Source organism: Gallus gallus, chromosome 2 (genome assembly GCF_016699485.2).
Source record: "Gallus gallus isolate bGalGal1 chromosome 2, bGalGal1.mat.broiler.GRCg7b, whole genome shotgun sequence".
Taxonomy (NCBI): domain Eukaryota; kingdom Metazoa; phylum Chordata; class Aves; order Galliformes; family Phasianidae; genus Gallus; species Gallus gallus.
Window position 1 is genome coordinate 22,932,504 of NC_052533.1, and position 23,029 is coordinate 22,955,532.

The window sequence follows — 23,029 nt, forward strand, 5'->3', positions numbered from 1 at the left end:
TCCCCTCTGAAGAGGTATCTGGGTTTAAACTGCCCAAGTGCCTGTGTTCATCACCTGCCCCTTGGGTACATTCACCATGATCAGCCATGCTGTTTTCTAAGTTGCTGGCAAGAATACTGCAACTTAGTAAATTGCAAACACCCTCTTCACTGCGGTACCTGGCTTCCCTGAGGTGCCTGGCTGTGGGCTCCCAGTTCAGACCACGAGATACAAGGAAGCACCTGATGGGAGCCTGACCGCAGCACACAGGGGTTCCCTTGCTGCCAAAGGACAGAGTGAGGTGGGTGAAAGCAGAGGTTTGTTACTGTGTGAGCAAGCTCTCAAGTTGCCACTCTTGTTTCTACTTGGAAAGTGATGGGAAGCATGAGTTGGAGGTCCTGTGCTTCTTGAAGGTGCTGGGCATGGCACACACAGTCTTCTACTGCATACACATGTCTGCGTGGGATCACTGGCAACAATGAAAATGATGTGTTCATCTTCAGTAACTCTCCCAAGGATGTTAGAGATGGCTGACTCAGAGCTGTATCCTTGCACACTCTTCTGAAACAATCAGGGAAACTTCTAGCTAACCACCAGTGGGAACTGTTCCCCAAATGGATTTATGTTCTTTGCAAACAACATTCAAAATGGATCTGACATCTGATTTAGGAGCTTGCAAATGCTGCTTCTCAGAAACACGTCTTTCTTAGATCCTACAGTGTTGTTCTGTCTGGGAGAGGAAGGGTTTCTACCAGTAATATTCCATGGAATTACAGCCTGCATAATTCCAAACTTACTGTAGGAGCCATGGCATGTTAAAAAGATGTTAAAAGAGTTCTGAGTAAAATTAATCTGTCAATAGTTTGAAATAAACTATGTTTCTGAAAAGAAGAAAAATATCTGCATTTTTTCCAAACTTACTTTTTATAATTAATCCAACTTTCAGATGCATCTTTTGCATTTTCATGGCTATTATTTCACACTGTTTAGTTTTCAGTTGCTTGGTAACTATTAACTGGCTTAAGCTTGCCATATACATAAAGGCCCTGGGAGGATATACAACGCAAGCATAAGTCTCTTGTACAGCTATCTGCTCTTCTAGACTTTACTTTTCTGTCGTGCTTTATTCTATGCACTTTTCTGGAATATACTTGCATGCTCTTGCTCCTCTCCTCTTTCTCTTTGCTTCCCATTTCTTTCTTCACCAGGAAAAGATCTCCGGAAATTTCCAATTTCCATTCCACTCCAGTCCTATGCATGTAATGACAAATTCGTAACTCTGCTTTTTATAACAGTGTGTCAAAAGCTCTACTTGCTCCTTGACAGGCCACAAACACCTTTGGCTTTTACTGAGACATTTGCTACGCAATGCAATGAATCATCCTCTGCAGTACACAGGCATTTGAGAGCCTAAGACAACACAAAATTGATTCAATATAATTACAGTGCAGCTATTCATAAAGGGTATAATAGAACTGATCCGGAAGGGAGATCAGCTGGCAGGAGGGGAGCATTCCAGACATTACTCTTACACGCAGAATCTTTATGCGAGTTTGTATGTGAAAACAACCTTTGGTTTTGGATCAGTTGAGTTTTTAGACCATGATGTTAATGCAGATTATTAGTCTGCAATATAGTTACAATACTATATAGTCATAGAATACAGAATTTAAATTTGCACTGGAAATCCTTGATATTGCATTTAACAATGTTATTAAAAGTTCCATTTTGTTGGTGTTATGCTCAGCCTTGCAATGCCCCTCCAGGTGCATTATAATTTTGCCTCTTACCTTCAAAATGCACCAGAGAAGTAATGTTGCGGTTTTGCTACCTTTTACCAATATGTAAACGAATGATGCCCTCTGTATGTGTTCACCTTCCCCAAAGCTGCCTGAGTCAAATAGCAGCTCTTTTGTATTTTAGGCCATTCTTTTCACATTAACACCAAGTTGAAATAAAGATCTTGCTCAGGATCTAGGATTATTTAGGACTGGATGAATAAAGGAGTCTTGAAAAACTGTTGATTTTGCAGTGCAGGTGGGGATGCATTGCTGGAGAAATTCTGTTGATACAAAAGTGCCACTGGGAACTGGGACATTGTCATGGCCTGTTCATTAGGGCTCCATTTCACTCCTAACAGCAGAAGCTGTTCAGGTTTGGAGTAGGTTGGTATGAAGCCATTTCCTAGGAGTGACATTCTGTGCAGTGTGATCTCCATCCTTAGGGGATAATTGCCTATTTCACACAACGGTTTTCCCTCTTTCAGGCACGGGTTGACAATAACCACCTTCTTGTAATTTAACTTTAAATCAGTCTGGAATTAGAGGGTGAATTTGAATATATACAGTAGATTGCATAAGCCTATGACCCGTTTCAAAAATGAGCGTTTAGGTGTGTGAGCCTAATGCTAGCTATTTCATAGAATCATAGAATGGTTTGGGTTGAAAGGGGCCTTAAAGGTCATCTAGTTACAACCCCCAGGAGGAAACAATGGCCCTAAACCCATAAGTACACAATATATTTATGCTTCCTGTCTCCTGTGATGCAGACAATCGTAGGCTGAGTACTTGATCCAAAATGCAGAGAGACAACTTTTGTATAATATTTGAGTATTTAAAATCTCACTGCTTTCCTCATTATAAGATATTACTACAGGAGTATATTTTCCCTCCATTTCTCTTTTATATGGATATAAAAAATCTTTGGTGCAAAAAGCAGTAACTCCGATGTCCACCAGCAGAGAAGGAGCACTTGTGAAACTCATTTGCACTTAACCACAAAGTGCTGAAGTGTGTGCTTCATATCTTTTGACTTTGTGCTGAAAGAAATGGAACTGTTCATGCAATTACCTTCAGATGTTTGTTTAGGTACTTTGCTGATCAGGTTTAAGTGCGAAAATGTTATCCAATGATTGATCTTCAAAATCCCTCACTGCAAAACATGTTGGCAATATAGAACTCTGTTGTATTAACACAGGAAAAAACTGTGAATTAGCATGAGTCAGGAGGCAAAACTGAGCAAAAGCTGAGACAGTGACCCAGATCGCAGGCACTGCTGGTAACAGCGTCTTCCCTAGTTTTGCATTATGAGTTTTATATATACAACATTTCACGGTGCTTGTGGGAGCCCTCATTTCCCAAGAGGGCTAGGACAGGCAGGAGTGAAATGTCCTATAAAAGGATGGGACTCAGATGGCAAACCATGGGGCCAACTTGAACTGCCTTCTGCACTTTCCTGTTGTAGACCTCTCCTGGAGTCTTGTACCAAATCCCAGTTTTCCCATTCATGAAGAAGAAGTGCAAGAGTGTATGCATGTATCAGAGAATTTGGATATGCATATGCATGGTCCAGAGAAGCATACAGTTATTTATGACATCACCCCTGCAGAACAAACAGCAGTTCCTTGGTCACATGAGAGCAAATCTCCGCTCAGCCCACTTCAAACCAAGGACGCCATGTGCAGGTACCGTTGCTGCTGTTTGGCTCTCAGGCAATCAGACATACTAAAATACTGAGAGAGGAAAGGCCATGTGGTGTGGAAATACAGACTTGGCAATGTGAGATCCCCATCCAGGCTGAAACTCGCCAACAGTAAGATAATGCCCATGTTCTATATAAGATCCTATCAAGAGCTTGTGGGGTTAGGAAACATGTAAGAAAAGGGCTGAAGAACTTCATTGGTGGCAGGTTTATTTTGTAAGTGTATTCCCTTAGGACTCAGGACTTATGCGAAGAGCCACATTTCTGTGAAAACAGGCTCTGCTAGAGGAGTTTTACAGACAAATTTAAAAGTCCAGTGCTAAAAGAGGCTGTTACTGCTTTGCAATGTGAATAAAAATGGCAAGAGGGTTCCTAATGTAGGAAAAAATAGTATACAGGCAAAGACCTGACTGAAATCACTGTGGAGTAAAAATCAGGTGGAGATCCTATAAAGCCAAAATGAGAGAAAAAAAACACAAAAAGTGATATCAGAGTCAGGACCTCGGTCTATCCACCGTCCTCTAATAGGAGCTTCCATTAAAGTGCTTACCATGGGAAATGGAGTCACACACTGCATTTTGATTATGATTTTCTAAGGTCATCTCCCACATACAGAAATGTAACCTCTTTCAATTTAGCTAGAAGTCAGAGAGCTAATTTCTGCAAAAACAAAGCTGTATCTCATCTCATACTGCATACCCAATTCGCCCTTTGCTTTCTGTTGCTCGTCATCATTCATGCCGATCACGGACACAGATAAAAGCTTTTCATTTCACATCTGAAGCTGAAGCAGTCTTAAAAAAACTTTCCTCATTTACGTTTTCAAGCAACAAAAGAAATGGGCCCAGGCATCTCAGGATGCAACTACAGGTGAGATTAGCCTAGCAAATGAAGCACCTGCTTGGCCAAGTCTGTAAATGCATATTGTTCTTCTGTGGCAACTTGGACCACAATTTTTGTGACAGTTTTTTTATTTTGCATAATTTCTTATATTAATGGTCAGTTTGTTGCTTTGCTCTGAATGCCTCAATCCCTTAAGACTTTCTCCCAATCTCTTTGCGCTTGCAGTCGATTGATCCCTTTGACTGACCCTCTGTAGTTTTAAACTGAACAAATACCCTCCTTCCAGCCTTTCCTTCCAGCAGAAACTTTCTAAACTAGTTTCTTTTGAAACCATGCTTGCCATACGGTAAACAGGAAAGGAATAGACTTTGAGACACCCCTCTTGTTGATATTTTAGGAAGGTGCACAGGTATTAGCTTGGTTTTGCATAGAGTTTGGGCTGTTGTTGGTTTGAGAAGGGTATGACACCATCCCAGTGGGGAATGTGAATGCAAACACATCTTGTGTGGAATGAAAGTGTGTCCCACTGCTGACAAAGGAGGCGGAGAAAGCAAAAATGGTGTCTGATGGCCTTTCTAAGGCAGCTCTGCACCTGGATGGTAAAAGTACATCAAAGAGAAGGAAAATCAGGAGAAGTAATTTCAATAATGTGCTGCTGTCTGTCTAACTGGAGTTTGGCTTGCTGTGTTGTTCATTCTAAATCTTTCCAAGAAGATTCTGGAACACTGATTTGCAGGTGTCCATAACATCAGGTTGAACATCCTGTAGTCAGTTTTACTCCAATAACAGCTGTCAGATTGCAGACCAAACAGACTGACCACACGTAACATAAAACTGAAGGTAAATGACATCACTGAACAATCTGAATACAGCAAAAACCATCTACTTCTGCACTATGAATTACAGACTCAGCACAAAAGTAAAGCCAACTTGTGTGAAACAGGCATATTTAGCCCATAATCCATGTTTTGTAATTACTAAAAGTGAATGAGGACCAGGTCCAAAGCATGAATAAATCTAAAGGACTTTTTCCCTTGGTTTTCATGGGCTCAAGTTTCTTTTTCTTAGTTTCCCTCTTTCCCTGCTAAAATCAGCATCAGAACTCATCCTGATGTCAGAAATACAGAAATACTATTTATAAGTTAGACACAAAAAATGTGTCATTTCAACTGGAACAAAATATCAGAGCTGGATGGACTACAGAGGTGTAAGATCACAGCCAGTGCCTCTAAGTTTTAGATGTCCTGCCCTGTATGATTCATAACCTAAAGGCATGAGAAAATTTGATGTTCTAGCTACTGGATTACTGTGCACATAAGAAATTTAAGTTCTTAATGTCATTCGCTGCTAAAAATATAGCACCTAGTCATGGCGTATCTTCAGGTTATCAGGTTCTGCACTTTGGACTTAGATGCTTAAAGTGGAGATGAAAGAACTTGAGCATATTTCATAATTGATGTTTGTCTTTATTACTTACACTAATAATACTGGTATATTCCTTACTTAGTCATACATCATTATGCCTGAAGAAATGCTAATGTATTGCCATTTAAAGAAAAACAAGTGTGTAGAACACTGTGTTGCTCACAGTTTTGTAGTTACTTTTGCAAATAGAAATACTTCTGTAAGTGTATAACTATTAAATTTTAAACTTCTCGTAATAAAAATTGGTAACTTTCATGAGTCACAGCATTCATAGTTGTTATAAATGTTCAGAACAAAATGGAGTGAAAAAAGTGCATGTGATAACAGTCATAATTTATATCAAACTTAATTTGTGCACTCACTATAAACTCAACTTTTGTAGATCCACAGATTTTGCCTGCTCTGTTCCAAAATGCTTTTGCAAATGTTGGCAATACAGTAGCACAGAAAAAAATCTGAACACCACTACAGTCATTGTGAGGCCATTCTCTGTGGACATAGATGGTTTTGGCTCAGACCCAAAGCTGCTAGTAAATGATTAAGAAAATTAGAAGTCTGACAGCTTGAGTTACTGTGTCTGAGGCTTTCCTTGGAATGAAAGATGCTAGGAAATTTGGTTTGCGTTTGCAGATGTGCGTTTCTTTGAATCCTGTTTAGTGCCATTTTTATGAAACGTAAACCAGTAAGCAATGGAAGATGAAGCATCTTGGCAACACAGCCAAATTTTCAGTCACAGCACCGTCTCAACTTCCTTGAGAGCAGTGATGGGCACTGATATTTCACACTGTCGAGCTTGGAAGAACAGAGGAATAGAGCAAGGCTTCTTGATGAAATGAGCAAAGGTGTGCCTGCTTTGTTCTGGGACACTTATGGGAATCTTTGCAGTTGTTTTCCATATCTGGGAGCTGTTAAAAGGAAAAATAATCCCCAAATCGGTAAGAAATGGCACACTGTCTGAAGTAAAATGGAAATGCAGGCACTATTTTCTTGATGTAGAATGGAGGGTATGTGTACAGATTACTGTGTACATTCTACTTCTGGGAGATGTGAATGCCTCTAGCTCTGTGGGACAAACTTCCCTAGATGAATATAAAATAATGTCCATAGATTTAGTATTTCTTTGAAAATGAATTACTGTTTACTACCAAAATTCTGGTAATCCATTATCACAACAAATACACAACTCTCCTCTCCTCTCCTCTCCTCTCCTCTCCTCTCCTCTCCTCTCCTCTCCTCTCCTCTCCTCTCCTCTCCTCTCCTCTCCTCTCCTCTCCTCTCCTCTCCTCTCCTCTCCTCTCCTCTCCTCTCCTCTTCTCCTTTCTTTTTTTCCCTTTCCCCTCTCCTTTTTCCCTCTCTGAGTCACCTTGTAGCCTTGAGCCTTTTTTTTTAAATTATTTTTTTAAGACTGGTGATTCCTAATTTTGGTGGCTATTGTGGGCATTTTAATTCTCCCTCTTTAACAGTTTGTCTCATTCAGAACTCTTGGAACTGTACTGGTCCTTCCAATGAATATACAGAAGAGGAGAATGCCCAGTGGAAATACTTATCTGCTAGAAAATCATTTGTCCTCCCAGCAATATTACCTGAAACCCCTCACCTCCACACAAACAGATTTCTCCCCATTTCTGCCTCCAGCAGACACGCATCATTCCCTCAGTGTTCATACTTTCCATTGTTTACTCAACAAAATCTATTCTGGCTCTTCCAATTTCCCTTTAACATATTGCTTGTTATAATTTATGTCTCTATTTAGTAGAATTTATGTGCCTGCTTGTTGACAGACAAGCTCAAGACCTCTGAGTGTATGAGCAGTCAGACAGTTAAAGGATGTGGCACATTTTCCCACTGGAAGGCTCTACAGCAAGATTGGTTGCCTGTCCAAAAACGTTTATAGCTTTATCTCAGCATTTATTGTCCCAGTGTAGAAAAAGATGAATGTAATTTTGTAGTCTGTGTTGTGTTGAATGTTGGAGATAAAAAAAAAACCAAACCATTAGTTATGCCCTTGACTCTAAAATGAATTTTCTCGTTGTATTTGGTTGCATTTCTGAACATCAAACACATTCAGTCCATGAACCACATTTCTTACACCTGTAAAAAGCAGCTTTTTATTTAGTAGTACTTAGGCACTCTCCTAACAAGTTTTGACGTGGTTTGTGTGTCAGCTTAAGGAGACCTTTATCTACCTGGTGACTGCTGGCTTCCAAGAAAAGCTCAACCAGACTCTTCTTTCTGTTTCTCCCTCTCCAATGAATATCAAAGCCACATAACAAGGGAGATGTTTTCTGGCTTTCAATGAAGAACTAACCAGTGGATTAGAAGCACTAGATCAAGGAAAGTCTGGATGATTTCTTTTTGTTACCATTTCAGTCAAACAAAAATTTGATGTCTGAATTGTAACTTCTGAGAAGGGTCTAACATTAGAGATCCTGATGTGTGAAGAAGCTGTTTACAGGACCATATACTGAAAAGTAAGGCTGGCACGGGGCAGCTTGGGTTGAAAGTGAATAACTGTTAGCTCAAAAGTGAAATCATTTCTAGTTCAAATTCATTTTTGTGTTTTATCAGTATAAACTGATGGGAGCAGAAGTTACTAGATATTTTTGTTAGCTGTTTGATCTATCAATTCTACATTACTCTCATGTAACTGTCATTAAGGTAACAGATTAAAACCCCTGAATGTTAGGTAAGTATTTTGTTCTTGCAAGCAGAATTGCTCAAAGAAGATTCATGTCTTTTCCAAGAATTTTGAATGCTTTTGAAACCTCGGGGATATGATCCAACAAACAGTGGATGTTAGCACCATGAGGCAGTGGGTGGTGAAACACTGTGAAACACTATGAAACACTGTGGACCAGTGGATCGTTTCCTCTGGTGCAGATTTTTGTGAGCACGGCATGCAGACTCTTGTTGATTGCTAGTGAAAATGCATAGCTAATGGTGGTGACTATGTTGAAGAACAGTGTCCCGTACCTGAGATTTTGCTCTAACAAGCAGTGTTATTGTGCTCTTTGTATCTGTTGTGGTTTCCATGGAAATAAATAGGAGGCATTACTTTCAGAGTGACCTACATACTTTTCTAATAGCATTTTACTCTACTTCTACATAAAACACTGCAATGTGAAGGCTGGCTAGGACTGCTGGCACTCAGATGCTGCATTAGCTCATGGTTCTCCACTTTACCTGGCACAGAACTGGATTCACTCTGCTTTTACATATTGTTTCTATAGGTGTCTGCTGTGCTTCTCTCACAGTGAAACATCTGAGCAGTGAACATCAATGTAGTGAGAACACTAATGCTTGTAGACACGTCCAAGGGTACGCTTATCCCAACACGTTGCCTTCAGTTGGCCTGACAGTGCAGTTGGTAACTATGCTAACCTGTATCAAAACTTGTCAGCATTTTCACAAAATCTGTCTCTCCTTTCAACACAGATCTCCAGGAACCTGCCTGCTTCTTCTGTCCTGGCTGCAGCAGGGATCTGCTGGCATATCTGAGTCACTTCAGGATACGTGTAAAAAAGAGAGCCATAAAACTCTCCTGAAAAATATTTCTGATACAAAGCATTATATATGCATGAAGCGTCTGAAGTGACCACGCAGCTTATTTCTGCATCTCTTGTTGCTCTATGTTGCTCCACAGTACTCTGTAATGCACATAGGTTGTTCCGAAAGTAATGCCTCAAGTTCTAGTAATGCCTACATTGCAGCCTAACACAGAAACAATATTTTTTTATAAAAGAACAGACAAGTAGTTACAACAAAAACATCCATTAAGGAAGTTGAGGGGAAAAAATGGAAGAGGTGAGTTGTATGGCTGAGTTCAGGAACAGGTGGGCAGCACAGTGCAGACATCAAAAATGTATGGAAGGAAGTCTTCATGATGCACACATGAAGGGTGTGTGCTTTAGGGAGAGAAACAGAGTCCAGTTCAGACCTGCAAGACCCTGGTTGCCTATACTGCCTGAAGTTGCATCTGCAGAAAGCCAATGGAGAAAGCTGCTTCCAAACTGCTTCACATGACTTTGCTCTATTGCTCTGTTACTAACTGTAAATATATTAGTAGGGCTCCTGCTGCTATTGTGAGCATAAGCTCATCCTGCTGATGCTATTGTTTCATGGTTTTAAACATAATTAGTTTTTACTATTGTTCATGTTATCCTATATGCCATATGTACATTTGGCAGGAACAGTAAAAGTGGTATTAATTATGTCAACGAAGCCTTGGTCTCTGTGCTTCTGAAATGCACTCCTATAACAGTTTGTATCTTCTTGTTGAGATGAAGGAAAAATATTTTGCCTTTTCCCTATGCTTTTCAGACTCCAGTGTATTTGCTGTGGGAGTAAACACATTTGCCTTACAAAGTGTCTGTGGAAATATGCAAAGCTCATAGAGAGTCACTAGGACAAAAGTGACTTTGTGTCAAGCAGTGCAACAGAAAGCCAAGGTAAAGCTGTATTAAAAGATAGAAAATGCATGTAGAAAGTTAAAAAAGGATGTATGACTACAAAGCCACGAGTCAGATAACACATCAGAGGAACCTGTGTTAACTCAGAGGCCCAATGTGTCTGAGATGTCTGACTGGGACTGGCGAGGAGTCACTGCTTTATGTCAAATTGCTGTGGCAGTGAGGTTTCAAATCCATCCGTATCTGTAAATTATTGTCATCTTTAACAATTGCTGTTTTCATGAGCCAACATTAAGATGCAGCTTTGGGATGTTGTGATTTTTAGCTGAACTAAACGCATGTGATACCGAACGTAGCAGCCTATAGATGCACCATATGCTCAGATAAAACGTAACATATGCTTAGAATCATTTCTCAAATCTCTCCTCTTTAGCTTAGAAACTTAAAAAAAAATCTATATTACTGTAGGATAACCTTTTAAACACCTCACTAAATCTGCTGGAAAAGCAAATGATTTCCAGAGCAAATGATGGAACCATTAAGTACTTCTTGTTTAATGATAGTTGTAAAAAAGGGCAGCCACCATCTAATGCTTAGTTTCATGAAGATTTAAAGAGATGCTCAGACAGCAGATTGAACTGTAGGGACCTGATTCTAACTGTAAAGGTAATTCATATTTTGGCTTGCTTTGCTCTGTGTGTGAATGCATACAGACAGAAGCAGAGAAAGGATGAGGGACTCAGGAAGACATCCAAAACAATACAAAGACAGAAACCTGGAAGCAGATGACAAGAGGGTGACTGTAACGTTTTGGGGTGAGATCTGGCTGAAGAAGGCATGGAGGTAGGAGCTGTGTCCATGGAAAGAAGGGCAGATGCACAGTCACAAAGCTTTCTTTATCAGAATAACATCATTTGAGAAGATAAAGATCTGTGGACTGTAATGAGCTTGAAAAGAAATCCTTCTTAAACTGCAGGATGTAAATGGAGGCTCATGTTATGTAAAGGGATTACTGATCTTGCAATTTTAGAAAACAAAAATGTAAATATAAGAGCAAAATTGATGTCCTTTAACTTTAGCCACATAAGTTGGAGGCCATGAATAACCTCCAGAAATGTCCTCTCGCTGCTCTCATCACTGTCTGTGAGTGAAATTTAGGTGATTAACTCAGACCAGCTACAAAACAGCGAACAGAGTGCTGAGGTGAGTTGTTGTTTTATCTCACCTGTGCCTCTCACTTATCTGGAAGGATGATGTGCCATTCCTCTGTCTGGAGCATTGCAACAAGGGCTGATGGATTACTGTTCTGCAAAAAGCACCATCACTTTGATTGGTTGCTTCTTTTCCACGTTGCACAGTTGCTACTGAGATGTAAATCTACATAAAGAAATCTATCAGACTAGGTACTGCCTTCTTTGCATTGACAAGCTTTCTTTGGTTTCTGAAAGGCAGGAATTAGTTCAAAAATGAGCAATGACAGCAAATCAGTAGGTTGTCTTCAACATTTCTGAAAACATGCTTAGGAAAACGTATTTTAAAGAATTGGTGGCCATTAAACTATGTATATCATAACATGTCAAGGACAAAAATAGGCGAAGACTTGCTCCCGTCTGTGTGCTGCCTGCGCTGCTTTGACAGCTGTGGTGAGAGCTACAGAGAAGCATTGTGCTCACCTGGGGGAGTATTTTGCTTGCCCAAAGGCCATGTTTATGCAACAGGCCAAATCCTAGAAGTATTGCTGTATATGAGCTAAATTTCATGTTGTACTATAGTCAGGGAGAACCCAGTCCCTCCTTGGACTAAGAAAATACACTGGGATGTGATCAGTTTCTTTCATTTCATAGAATCATTCACATAGGTAAAGACCTTCAAGATCACCAAGTCCAGTCACCAACCAAGTCCAACCAAGTCCCACCACTAAGTCATGTCCCTTAGTGACTATAGGCAGGGAAAATCAGCACATTCTTCAGTACAAGAGTTGCATTTTGAAAAATAGTCATTAAGACCTCCCTTCAGTGAAAGAGTTGAGAGTGCACTGAGCTAAACTTTAAACAGGAAAAAAAAATTAGAGGAGTTCTTAATGGCTGCTAGATTGCTTATCTGAGCAGAACTACTTTAATACCTTTTAAATGAGCACCTCTTTTTACAGCAAGAATGGTTTTCAAACCTGGGACTCCAGGAATACTGAATGAAGAACTGCATGGGGTGGGTGTTAAAGAGAAGAACTCAAGTTGTTGAAATCCTCTTTGTTAGTTACCTTTTATTCAGGTAGATATAACAAAAAGAACAAGTAAAATGATTTCTTTCTTCCCGTATAGTATTTCCCATCTCAGCCTCAGATCTCCTTTAGCAAAAAGGTCCCATTGGAGCTGTTGGTTGCTAGAGCTGTTAGTCCTGGTCAGAGCTGACAAATGTGCCAGGCCTTTGTACCACAGTCTGCAATAATGCCCTTTGCTGATGGAGTAATTGCCATTTGGGAAAATTTCTCTGAGACAAAATCAACAACTTTTCCACTCGCCCCATTAATTAAAATTGCCACATTCTGCCTGTCAATACGTTCTTTGAAGGCAGTGGAAAAATGGAGAGCTGATTGTTGCCTAAGGACATATTACATCCAAAAGCAATGCAGTTCTGCACTTGCAGTTATTTCAGTCCTAAGGGTCTGGCCACGTGGCTGGCTGCAGAGTCAGAAATCCAAAACATTTTTCCTACACCTTGTCATCGAGTTTATCTATAAATGATCCAAAGACAGTAAACTTTCCCTAGCCTCAGTAACTTCTGTGAAGTGTGTCGCATTTGTAGAGCTTTAAGGAAAATTTCAATGTGTCCTTAAAACACCCTTCTGTTTTTGTTTATCCTGTTGGTTACGGAATAGTTATTAAAGCTTTCTTCCTGGTGCAGTGTGTTCCTCACGGAGGCACCACAAGATAAGTTACCCTGTGCTGAGAGCTATAAAAGAATATGAACAAAATGTGTGATTAAATATGAAACTGAACCACAGAATCATAAAATCATAGAATGGTTTGTGTTGGAAGGGACCTTTGAGATCACCTAGTTCAAACCCCTGCTATAGGCAGGGACACCTCCCTCTAGACAAGGTTGCTCAAAGCCCCATCCAGCCTGGCCTTGAATGCTTCCAGGGAGGGGGGTGCACAACCTCTTGGAACAACCAGTTCCAGTGTCTCACCATCCTCATAGTAAAGAATTTCTTCCTGATATTTAGTCTAAATCTACCCTCTTCCAGTTTAAACCCATTTCCCTTTGTCCTGTTTCTATGTGGGGAGGGACAAAATCCCTCCCCAGCTCTCCTGTAGACTCCCTTCAGGTACTGGAAGGCTGCTATAAGGTCTCCTTGAAGCCTTCCCTTCTCCAGGCTGAAGAACTCTAGCTCTCTCAGCCTGTCCCCCATAGGGGAGGTGCTCCAGCCCTGTGACCATCCTTGTCATCCTCCTCTGGACCTGCTCTAGCATCTCGGTGTCCTTCTTGTGTTGGGAGCCCCAGAACTGAAAGTAAAAGATACTTTACCCCCTGTTGCCAGGATCTTCTGAATGAATACAAATGTAAATTAATAAGCAAAAGGAAAATTCTCTGTCCTGAAACACAGACTGAGTGAAACTGGGAGACACTGTCTGCAACTAACACTGATGTGATGCCATCTGCTATGTGTTCTAATTCAGCTCAAAGCATAACCCAGGAGAGGAGTTCTGTCTCCCTCAAACCATTCCCCTGTAAGCCTGTTTGAGTTACAGTATCCCCAGAAGTGCCCCATGCTCTCTGTGAACCTGCAGAGCTGCCTGAGGGTCCCTTGGAAAAACAGAGTGTGAAGGTCCTGCTGTGAGCACTGCTACACTGGCAGAAGTGGGGTGTTGGTGGCACTGAGCCCTGTGCTGTTGGGTGGTGCTGTTAGAGCCACCACTACAGGAAAAGATGGACGTGGATATGGCAAAGCAGTGTTTATAAGCCCTCTCAGTGCCTGGCCAAATGAAGGCTCCAACAGTGCGTGTTTCTCTTTCCCTAGTCATTTACTTTCATCACGTCCATCACTTTCTCACTTGTCTTAGAGCCAAGGGAAATATAGTCAAGGCTTTACTAAGAATAACTGATATCTTGAAATAATGTTAAATAGCCTCAGGAAAAGAAAAAAGAAAAGTTATCCTGGTGCAGAGGTGCTGCTTCACTGTGATAAAAAGTCAGATGGTTATAAAAGCAGATGTAAATACGTTCCGCTGAAGACAGCGTGGTATATCCTCTGCCGTAGCATCCACCTGTGGGGGTTCTTGTTGTGTATAAAACAAAGCCATGCTGACAATCTGATCACCTCATCTATCCATCTGCTTTCCCACCCACGCTTTTATAGCAAACTCACTGTCTCTGAGACTGCTGCCAACTTTCTAGGATGTGTTTGTCCCAAATGGACCTGAGACATCCCTGGAGATTCCAAGGAAAACCAGCAGGATCCTGTGAGGCTGTTGTACCTCACAGATGTCTCCTATCAGGTGTCAGATGACAGATGTTACCTGTTTCTGTCATTAAACAAAGCTGCAACAGCAGCATGAGGTTTGATGCATTAAGTACTGTTCAGTTAATCCAGAGATCTCACTGCTTTTATTATCTCCTCCTACAAGATTTAGCTTTAAACACCTTTGCTCAGCTACTGAACCTCCCTGACTTGTCAGGATGGACTTTGTAGCCTCCCCTCCCTTACCCTCCCCTCCCCTCCCCTCCCCTTTTCTCCTAATTGTACTCAGCAAATTACAGTGCAGATGTAGAGCTAGGACCCTAATTTGACCGTGTCCATCATGCAGAATTCACTTATCAAGTCCTTGTTCAGTTTATTTGGAAATCCATTTCCAAAGGCCCAGGTGGGTGTGGGCAAAAGGACGACAGCTTGGGTCCTGTTCATCCTAGGCTCCTGTTCATGTATTTGAAATGGATTTCTTTGCAATTTATCCCAGATTGTTTTAGAATGTCTGCTTCCTGCTCTGCTGCCTTGCCGCTTTGAGGCTGCGCCCGTGAAATAAAAGACTTTAATTTTTGTGTGTTTTTATTTCCTTACAAAAGCTGCAATACAGATTTTTTTTTCCCACAATCTGAGTTGTATTACTGGTGCTCCTCCCTGAGAGTCATCAAAAGTGTTGCATAAGGCAGCAAAGCCATTCAGGGTTCAGCAACCAGACCAAAGTGCCATTGTCTCTGCCTACCTGCTCTGGAACAGCAGGGAAACCCTTGCCCCATTTCCAACAAAGCAAGGATTCAAGTAGAGAGCTGCTACCACCATTGCCAGCTGTATACGTGGGCTGCCTGGGAAGCAGGGCTTCCAGGAACGTGGCTTGCCCTGTTTGGGCTGGTTTGGGAGCTCCCAGGCTTCTGGTGGAGATTCTGGTGCTGGACTGGTTCCAGGCAGTGTGGCTGGTGGTCACTGCCATTCTCTTGTTTGTCTTACCCTCGCTCCCTCTTCGGGTATCCTTCTCCAAAGCAGAATTCTTCCTGGAATTCTGGTGAACTGTTTCCACTCCATTTGCAAAATGTTTGGCCAAAATTATTAAAAAGAGACGGGCAGCCCTGGCGGAGTCCTTGAGACAGCCTTCAGAGCAGACATACCACACCCAGACTCTCTTGAGGATTTAACCAAGGAAAACTGTAATTCTTTTAAGGTAAATCCAAATCTGGGTATCCTAACTGTGGTTATCCAAAGTTACTAACAACTTCTAGGGGAAAATAAAGAAAAAAAGAATATCTTGTTCTTTCCTTTGTATCACCTACACTAATACATTTTCTATATTCACACAAGGCAATCATACAAGCATTTTAATTTCTTGTTTATTTTCATATCCACATTTTCATGGTGGATATTGTATGTTTTGGAAACAGATAATACTTATTGGCTTACATCACAAGATCTCTGAAGAAAAGTATTTGCTAGTATTTATTTTTCATGAAATTGTAAGATTTTTTTCCACTGTAATAACTTAGGAGAGATTTGGAGCATATGCTCAGAATCTGAAAATAGATTTTTACTAGCTTTTCTGCATTGGATGAAGAGAGGTTGAGTTTGGTAAACAGATTAACAGTATGTCAAGATAACATCATTTTCTGTTACGAATTTTGAATGGAGTTATATAGCAAAGTAGGGTGATTTTTGCTTCCAAAATTAATTCCTTTGTTCAGTGTTATTGGCACACATAGCAAAATGTCTCAATGTCTCAAGAAAATGCACTAGTATACATAGGTTCTATTTCCTTGAATCTGATTTCACAGAAAATTCATGGAATGCTCTTTAATTCTCAGTCTTACTGAGAATCATTTTGGGGGCTAAAGGGTACTGTCTTCTCATCAGAGACAGAAGAGGTGCTTGCAGCTTAGCCGGTGACCTGAAATTGATAGTGGTTTGATTTAATACTGACCAAAATAATGGGCATATTGCTGTGGTGGCTGTAGGGGCAGTAACATCTGGCAGAAGAAGGGCTTTGCAACATGGGAATAATAGAAATTGTCAGAGGCCTTCCAACAGTATCCCTGGTTTCATTGCTTAGGGGATGAACTAATTTTGGTCTTATCAGCCTGTTTGACTCTTCAATGAACATGGCTGTTACAGGATGATGTGTTTCGCTTAACCTCAGAGTGAACTTTGAACCTGCCTAGAATTTAATATTGAAGCTCCTGAAAATGAGGGCAGTAATCAACAGCAGAGGCCAATCAATGAACTGGATAATTAAGAGGGGCAGTCTATCGGACAGAGACTCAGCCTCTCAGTTCTGATAGTTCTAATAGTTTCATCACCAGTCGCAGTGATATAAAATTCCCTCCTGCGCATCAGTGTTATAGAAACCAATAGGTTTTCATTTGTGAATCTTACTTTGCAGAGACTGACACGTGATTGTTTTGATCCATTGATCTAAAGACATAAACAAAAGATTTGTCATTAGAACAGTTGATGAGCTTTCCATGTCACAGTGAAATTCTGGAGATTGCCTTTTGCAATAAACAGCAGAAGATTCATGTTAGGAAGACTTGTGCTAGAAGAAACGTAGACAGGTTCCAGATTTCATGTTGCTGGAAAAGGAAGAAAGAGTGGAAAGTGGGGTCTTCATCTGGACAAAAAAAAAAAGAAAAAAAGAAAAAAAAAAAAGAAAAAGAAAAATAGACAAGAAGCTTTGAGAAATGGATGGCAGGAAGTTCTCATTTTATTTTTATGGAGAAAAATAAGTACCCAAGTCCCTGCTGCTATCTTTCTAACCATAGCCTCCAGATGACCATGTAATGGGCATTCTCTACCTCTTTGCTATATAGTATTTCAGTGCTGAGAGCCTATGAGCTCCCTTTTTACAGTACAGCCCATATTCCTATGTTATAAAATGTCTTCAAAAGCTGAGGATCAGAGTATTAAGCACCAAGTAGAGCACCTCAACAGAAGAGGTTTCAATTTACCCATCATTTTTCCTCACTCTCATCTTCTGCCAGTCCATCTCGCTTCCACGGGTGATAATTAGTGTTCCTCTTGCTGCCAAGCAAGGGAAGTGTGAAATGTGTTTTTTCTTCCACCACATAAGTGAAGAGGGATATTTAGGACGAAGGGAATTCAAGTGAAGAAATGAATCTATGTTGCATTTTTTTTTCTGGAACAAAAGCCAACATCAGGAACTTTCCTTTTCCCCTCCCTTCACATGTTGGAGTTCACCACCTCCTTGCTGCACTGATACAGATTTTCACAGTGCAGTGCCCAACCTGCCTGTCAAATAGCTGAGACAGATGAAGTGAAGTGCCCAAATAGCTGAGACAGATGAAGAGAAAAAACAACATGCTTTTGGACCTATTTGTAGCTATTTATTTATATTTAGAGAAAATATCAAGATGCTACAACTCAACCTGGATGTGTGAAAAGGCTATTGAGCTGGGAGAGAATGTTTAAAGTACTTTCTTAAATTACCGCCAGTCTAATTAGAAGTACTTGCCATTCCTCCTAGATAATGAGTCTGTCCGAAGAGGAGGATGGCACAAGTTAACATACATCAGAAAGAAAGAGTCAATATACCTGCAGTTCTAACAAAAATACGGTGTGTTTTAATTTGTTAAAGATTATACTTGCCTGGCTGAGGCACTGTGAAAAAAAAAAAAAAAAGAGATGACAGAGGAATTAATTAGCAAGTGACAGATTTTAGCAAATGAAAAATGTTTCCTTAAAGAAGTGGAATTTGTTAATGAAGTGTTAACCTCTGCTGGCATTTTCATAAAACACTTCAGACAGAAAAGCACCACTCTGCAGGGTGGGGTGGAGAGTGGCTGTGAGCAAGGCTGTAGAGGCTGAAATCTTGCTGCAGACAAGGTGCTAGCTAATTAAGAACAGCCCAGAACAAAACCAGCCGAAGAACCACCTCGTCCCTGGAGGGTGGCCAGACAGTTATTTGTAATGGAAAAGAGCCTAATTACATCAAAATATAATTTTGGTGAACCACTCCACTCGCTCAGAGGTTATAAAGTCATCTCCAGTTCACTTTGCCTGAAAATTGAGTCTCTGTGGGCAGGATGTGAGCTCTTCAGGGAGAAGGCTCTTCTATTTTACCTTTCTGTCCTCAGGAAGCAGCACTCCCAGTCATTATGTAGCATCTCTTGACAGTGAAAATATCTTAGTAAGAAATAACCATAATGTCACAATCTAGCTTTTCTTAGGGAGGGAGGTAGTGCTCCATGTCTGTCAGTGTTCAAGCGAGATTTGGATAGTACTCTTAGTGATGCTTTAACTTTTAGTTAGCCCTGAAGGCAGTTGGACTCAATGATCTTTGAAGCTCCCTTTCAACTGACCTATTCTATTCTATTCTATTCTATTCTATTCTATTCTATTCTATTCTATTCTATTCTATTCCATTCCATTCCATTCCATTCCATTCCATTCCATTCCATTCCATTCCATTCCATTCCATTCCATTCTACTCTACTCTACTCTACTCTACTCTACTCTCAAACCTGGCTTTTTGAACGAGAAAAAGGCTCCATTTGGAGACCACTTATATAGAGAGAGAATTCAAATTTGCTAACTCCTGCTTGCCCAGTTACACTCATATATCAGAAGATCAATTTATGAGTTTCCAAAGCCTTTGGAACTCAGTGAGGTCGTCTCAGCTTTTGGCTGACTGTTTGTGATGAAGGTGGGTAAGTAATCCTCTGCACAGGGTGTGCATCACATAGCAATGTTGGTGCTCCAGTTCTCAATCCCCAGCAAGCCCAAAAAATAAACATCTAGCATACAGTATTCTGCCCATGGACATGTTATATAGCTCACAGGGCTTAAAGAGTGTTTTGTAATAGAAAGTTTATTTCTTGTGTTGTGGTGTTATAATTAAAGGAGTTAGCACCTTCTCCAGAGAGAAGAACCTGTGCTCCGCGGTCTCTGAGATCTGTAGTGCTAAACATTAGCAGAGAAAATTCTTCATAGCTCCCAAGAATCTGATGTACGGCCCCAGATGTTTGGGTTCAGGTTATTGTAGTCACTCTAATCGGTATTGTTTGAGCTGTGAGGGAACTGTTTGGCCTTTCTTAAGAAGGAAAAAGTAACAACAACAACAAATAAACAACCATGAAGCAAAAGCAAAACCACACATCTCCCAGGGCTGTGAGAACCTGATACCAGAGCCAAATCGACAAGAAGAGACAATGGTTTTCAGTGTCAGAGAAAACATGACACTAATAAGAACATGCCATTGGCAAAGAGACCAAGAAGTGAGACAGATGAACTCCTCCTGTGCAGGGTCTCAGGAAATCCAGGCATTTTGATGGAGCCAGGTATAGCAGTGAATTTGGAAAACAATGGCAGTTTTCAGAAAGATGAAGGAACGAAAAATTAGGTTGTAAGAAAATATGTCCAAAGCCTGATTCAGGTATGACTTTTGCATTTTGAGTTCCTGGTAAAATACAACCAGACCATATGTATTTTACCACCATATTCTACCACTATTCCTCTGTAATACTGGTTGCTTCATAGTACCAGTTGTCATGAAGTATTTCTCTTATTGTAGTTTCTATATTGGAAAACAGAGTTTAATATTTCAGCTGCTTCTAATTTGACCACACTGGAACTTGGCTTTATTATTAAGACAGATACATTTTTCAAAGAGTTCAATGAGCCGTGTTTTTTGAAGTATAATAAAAATAGCAAAATTCTGTTGATTTCAGATATATTTTACAAGGTGTTTCATCCAACGGAACTTGGTTTTGAAAAAAATAGAAATGTGCAGGAAAAATGTGCAGGCCCTTGTCTGTTCTGGATAGCTAACAGCTAACACACCAATGGTGTAGATGTATTCCAACCCCTAAAAAAAAAAAAGGTGATGGAGATTGGCTCAGACTTCTACTTGCCAGTGAAATAATACCACCACTTTTAATGACAAGCAGAATGTCTCTGGTTAAATCACCCTCAGAAAGGCAAAAAGAAGGAAGCCCTCCAGCAGGATGCAGCGTGAATTTTTGAGGACTTTCCTGACAGGGAAGAGTTTGGATTTGGCGGAGTAATTTGGGGTCAGGGGAAAAAAGCTGTAGGCACAAAGAAGTTATGGATCTGTATGAATCCATCCAGCTATGCTGTATTATCTGGTGGGTTATTTTAAGATTAGACTTCAAAAATGTTCAGTGTTTTGTTTCTGCTCCGTTAAAGTTCACAGTCTTGGTTTGGAGATAATTACTCCATAAAAATGTTGATAAGCACTTCATTCATGGTCCATCATAAGCACTTCATTCATGGTCCATCAAATTGATTGGGAAAATAAGATACTGTTCAAGAAGGACATTTGACCTAACAGCGCCAGTGGGATGATTTTCTAAGCTACAGTCAGTCCTCCAATTAAGTTTGGAAATTCAAAGTTCCCAAAAAACTTGTAAGAGCTCAGCTTTCTTGGTTGTTGTATCATGCAAAAGACTTCATGCAAATTTTACATGTCTCTGTCAAACAATCTGATCATTAACCACCCCTCACTTGTTACCTTAAAATTCACGAGTAAAAATTTGTAGTGGTCTATAGCTATGAAAAATTCATTCATGCTCAAAAGCTATTTGTGAAAGTCACTAATGTCTTACAGGATAGAAGAACCTCAGAAAGATATCTGAAAGCAGTAAAAAAAAAGAAATAACAAAATTGCTTACAAACAAAGCAGAACAAAATTCTGGATGGAGCAGAGTGCATCTCAGTTTGGAAATGGAGCTATCTTCTTTGGCTGTTGCTGGCAAATTGTAACCACGTTTGGAAGTATTCTGTATTTTAGATAGAACTACCAGCAACATTATGAAAGACATGGGTAGGAATAGGGAATGTTACTGGGAGAAACTCAAAGCAAGCCTCAAGAAGATGAGTAAATATTTGAGGCTTGGAGAGGAACTCCCCCATTGAAAATGGGATACTGATATCAAGCATTTCTTTGTTATCATAATATTACCAAAGACAACAATTAGGTCCATCTCTAATAGTTCAGATTACTCTTGTCCAGCCTGTCCTTAAAGCACCTCCCAAGACAGACATCTGTTTCCCACATGACAAAAGACTTTCCAGTTCCAAGGCAGTTAATGCATAACTCTTTGTTGATGCCTGTTCCTCTTGTGATTTTTCCAGAGGATATGAAAAAAAAAAAAAAACAACCAAAAACGTTTTTCTCCTTTTTCTTTGCAGATACTATTCAGATGCAGAAGACTTTATTAAATAAGAGCAAGATATATTTGATTCCAAAAAAGCATTTATCTGTGAGGTACCTTTGCCAGCCCGGGGAACCTGATGGGTAGCAATGCTGCAGCCTCCCCTGAGCAGCTTGATAATAAGGAGGTACCACTGAAAGGTTTTGGCCCTTGGCTAGATGCAAATACTCTTAGCATGCATTTGACCACCATTATATCACATGCATATGTAGTTGCCTAATATTATTTGTCTATGTAGCTCACTGGTGATAATTCATTTAATGTGAAACATTTCTTAATAATATACATTGTTCTGGGCCAGGACATATTTTTCTCTTCCAATATCTTCCTATGCTGGCTGAGTTGTGCAGCTTGGCTGGATTGCTTCAGAAGCAGATCTCTCTTGGCAAACTGACAAGCACCTTTGCCAAGAAGAATTCTGCTGAGGAATTGGTGTTTTTGAATGTTCGAGAACCAATCTGGGAAAGGGCTTTCAGGCTTTGCTTTTCTGTGGACTGCCGACGTTCACACATTGTACAGATGTGCAGTGCCTGTGTCTGTTTTGTCCTTGTGACAATAGACATGTGTTCACTTAATTAGTGGGACAGTAAGGAGATTTTGATGTTTTGGGTGAGTTCATCACTGATAGTACCCTCAGTGATTTTCAGTGTTGCCTTGTTGCCCAGAAAGAGGCAGTTTCATGGAAGAGATTGAGAAAACTAACATCAAAAGGCTGCTAGCAAAGCATGCAGATACATGTATTGCAGGCATCTGATATTCCCATTGGTGTATTTTTAAATTTATATATAGATGTACCTAATAAATGGAGAAGGGTTCAGATCTCTGAACTGCATGAAGCATCCAAAAGGTATGTGTAATTCAGCCAGGCCTCACAGCTGCCTTTCAGTGAACTGTTTGCTAGAGCTTTGCATAAAGCATGAGCTGAATCCCCTGCCCGGCATAGCTTGAAACTGATCACTAGAACACCAGTTGGGTGATTGGGACCATAGGTGTAAAATCTGTGTAAGTCATGCATGTTTAGTCATAGAATCATTTGAACTGGAAGGAACCCTTAAAAGTCATCTGGTTCAACTCCCCTGCGATGAGCAGGGACACCTACAGTTGCATCAGGTTGCTCAGAGCCCCATCCAGCCTGACCTTGACTGTCTCCAGACATGGGGCATCCACCACCTCTCTGGGCAATCTGTGACAGTGCCTCACCACCCATACTGTAAAAACTT

At 40.5% G+C, this 23,029-nt stretch overlaps 1 long non-coding RNA gene across 1 annotated transcript; it reads left to right on the plus strand.

Moving 5' to 3' along the window:
* Window positions 1-1,673: 1,673 nt before the first annotated feature.
* LOC121109751 lies at window positions 1,674-22,925 on the plus strand. The gene is made up of 4 exons (XR_005857387.1): window positions 1,674-3,442; window positions 10,048-10,175; window positions 10,850-12,404; window positions 21,787-22,925. It is a non-coding gene; the product is annotated as an uncharacterized LOC121109751 (long non-coding RNA).
* The last annotated feature ends 104 nt before the right edge of the window (window positions 22,926-23,029 follow it).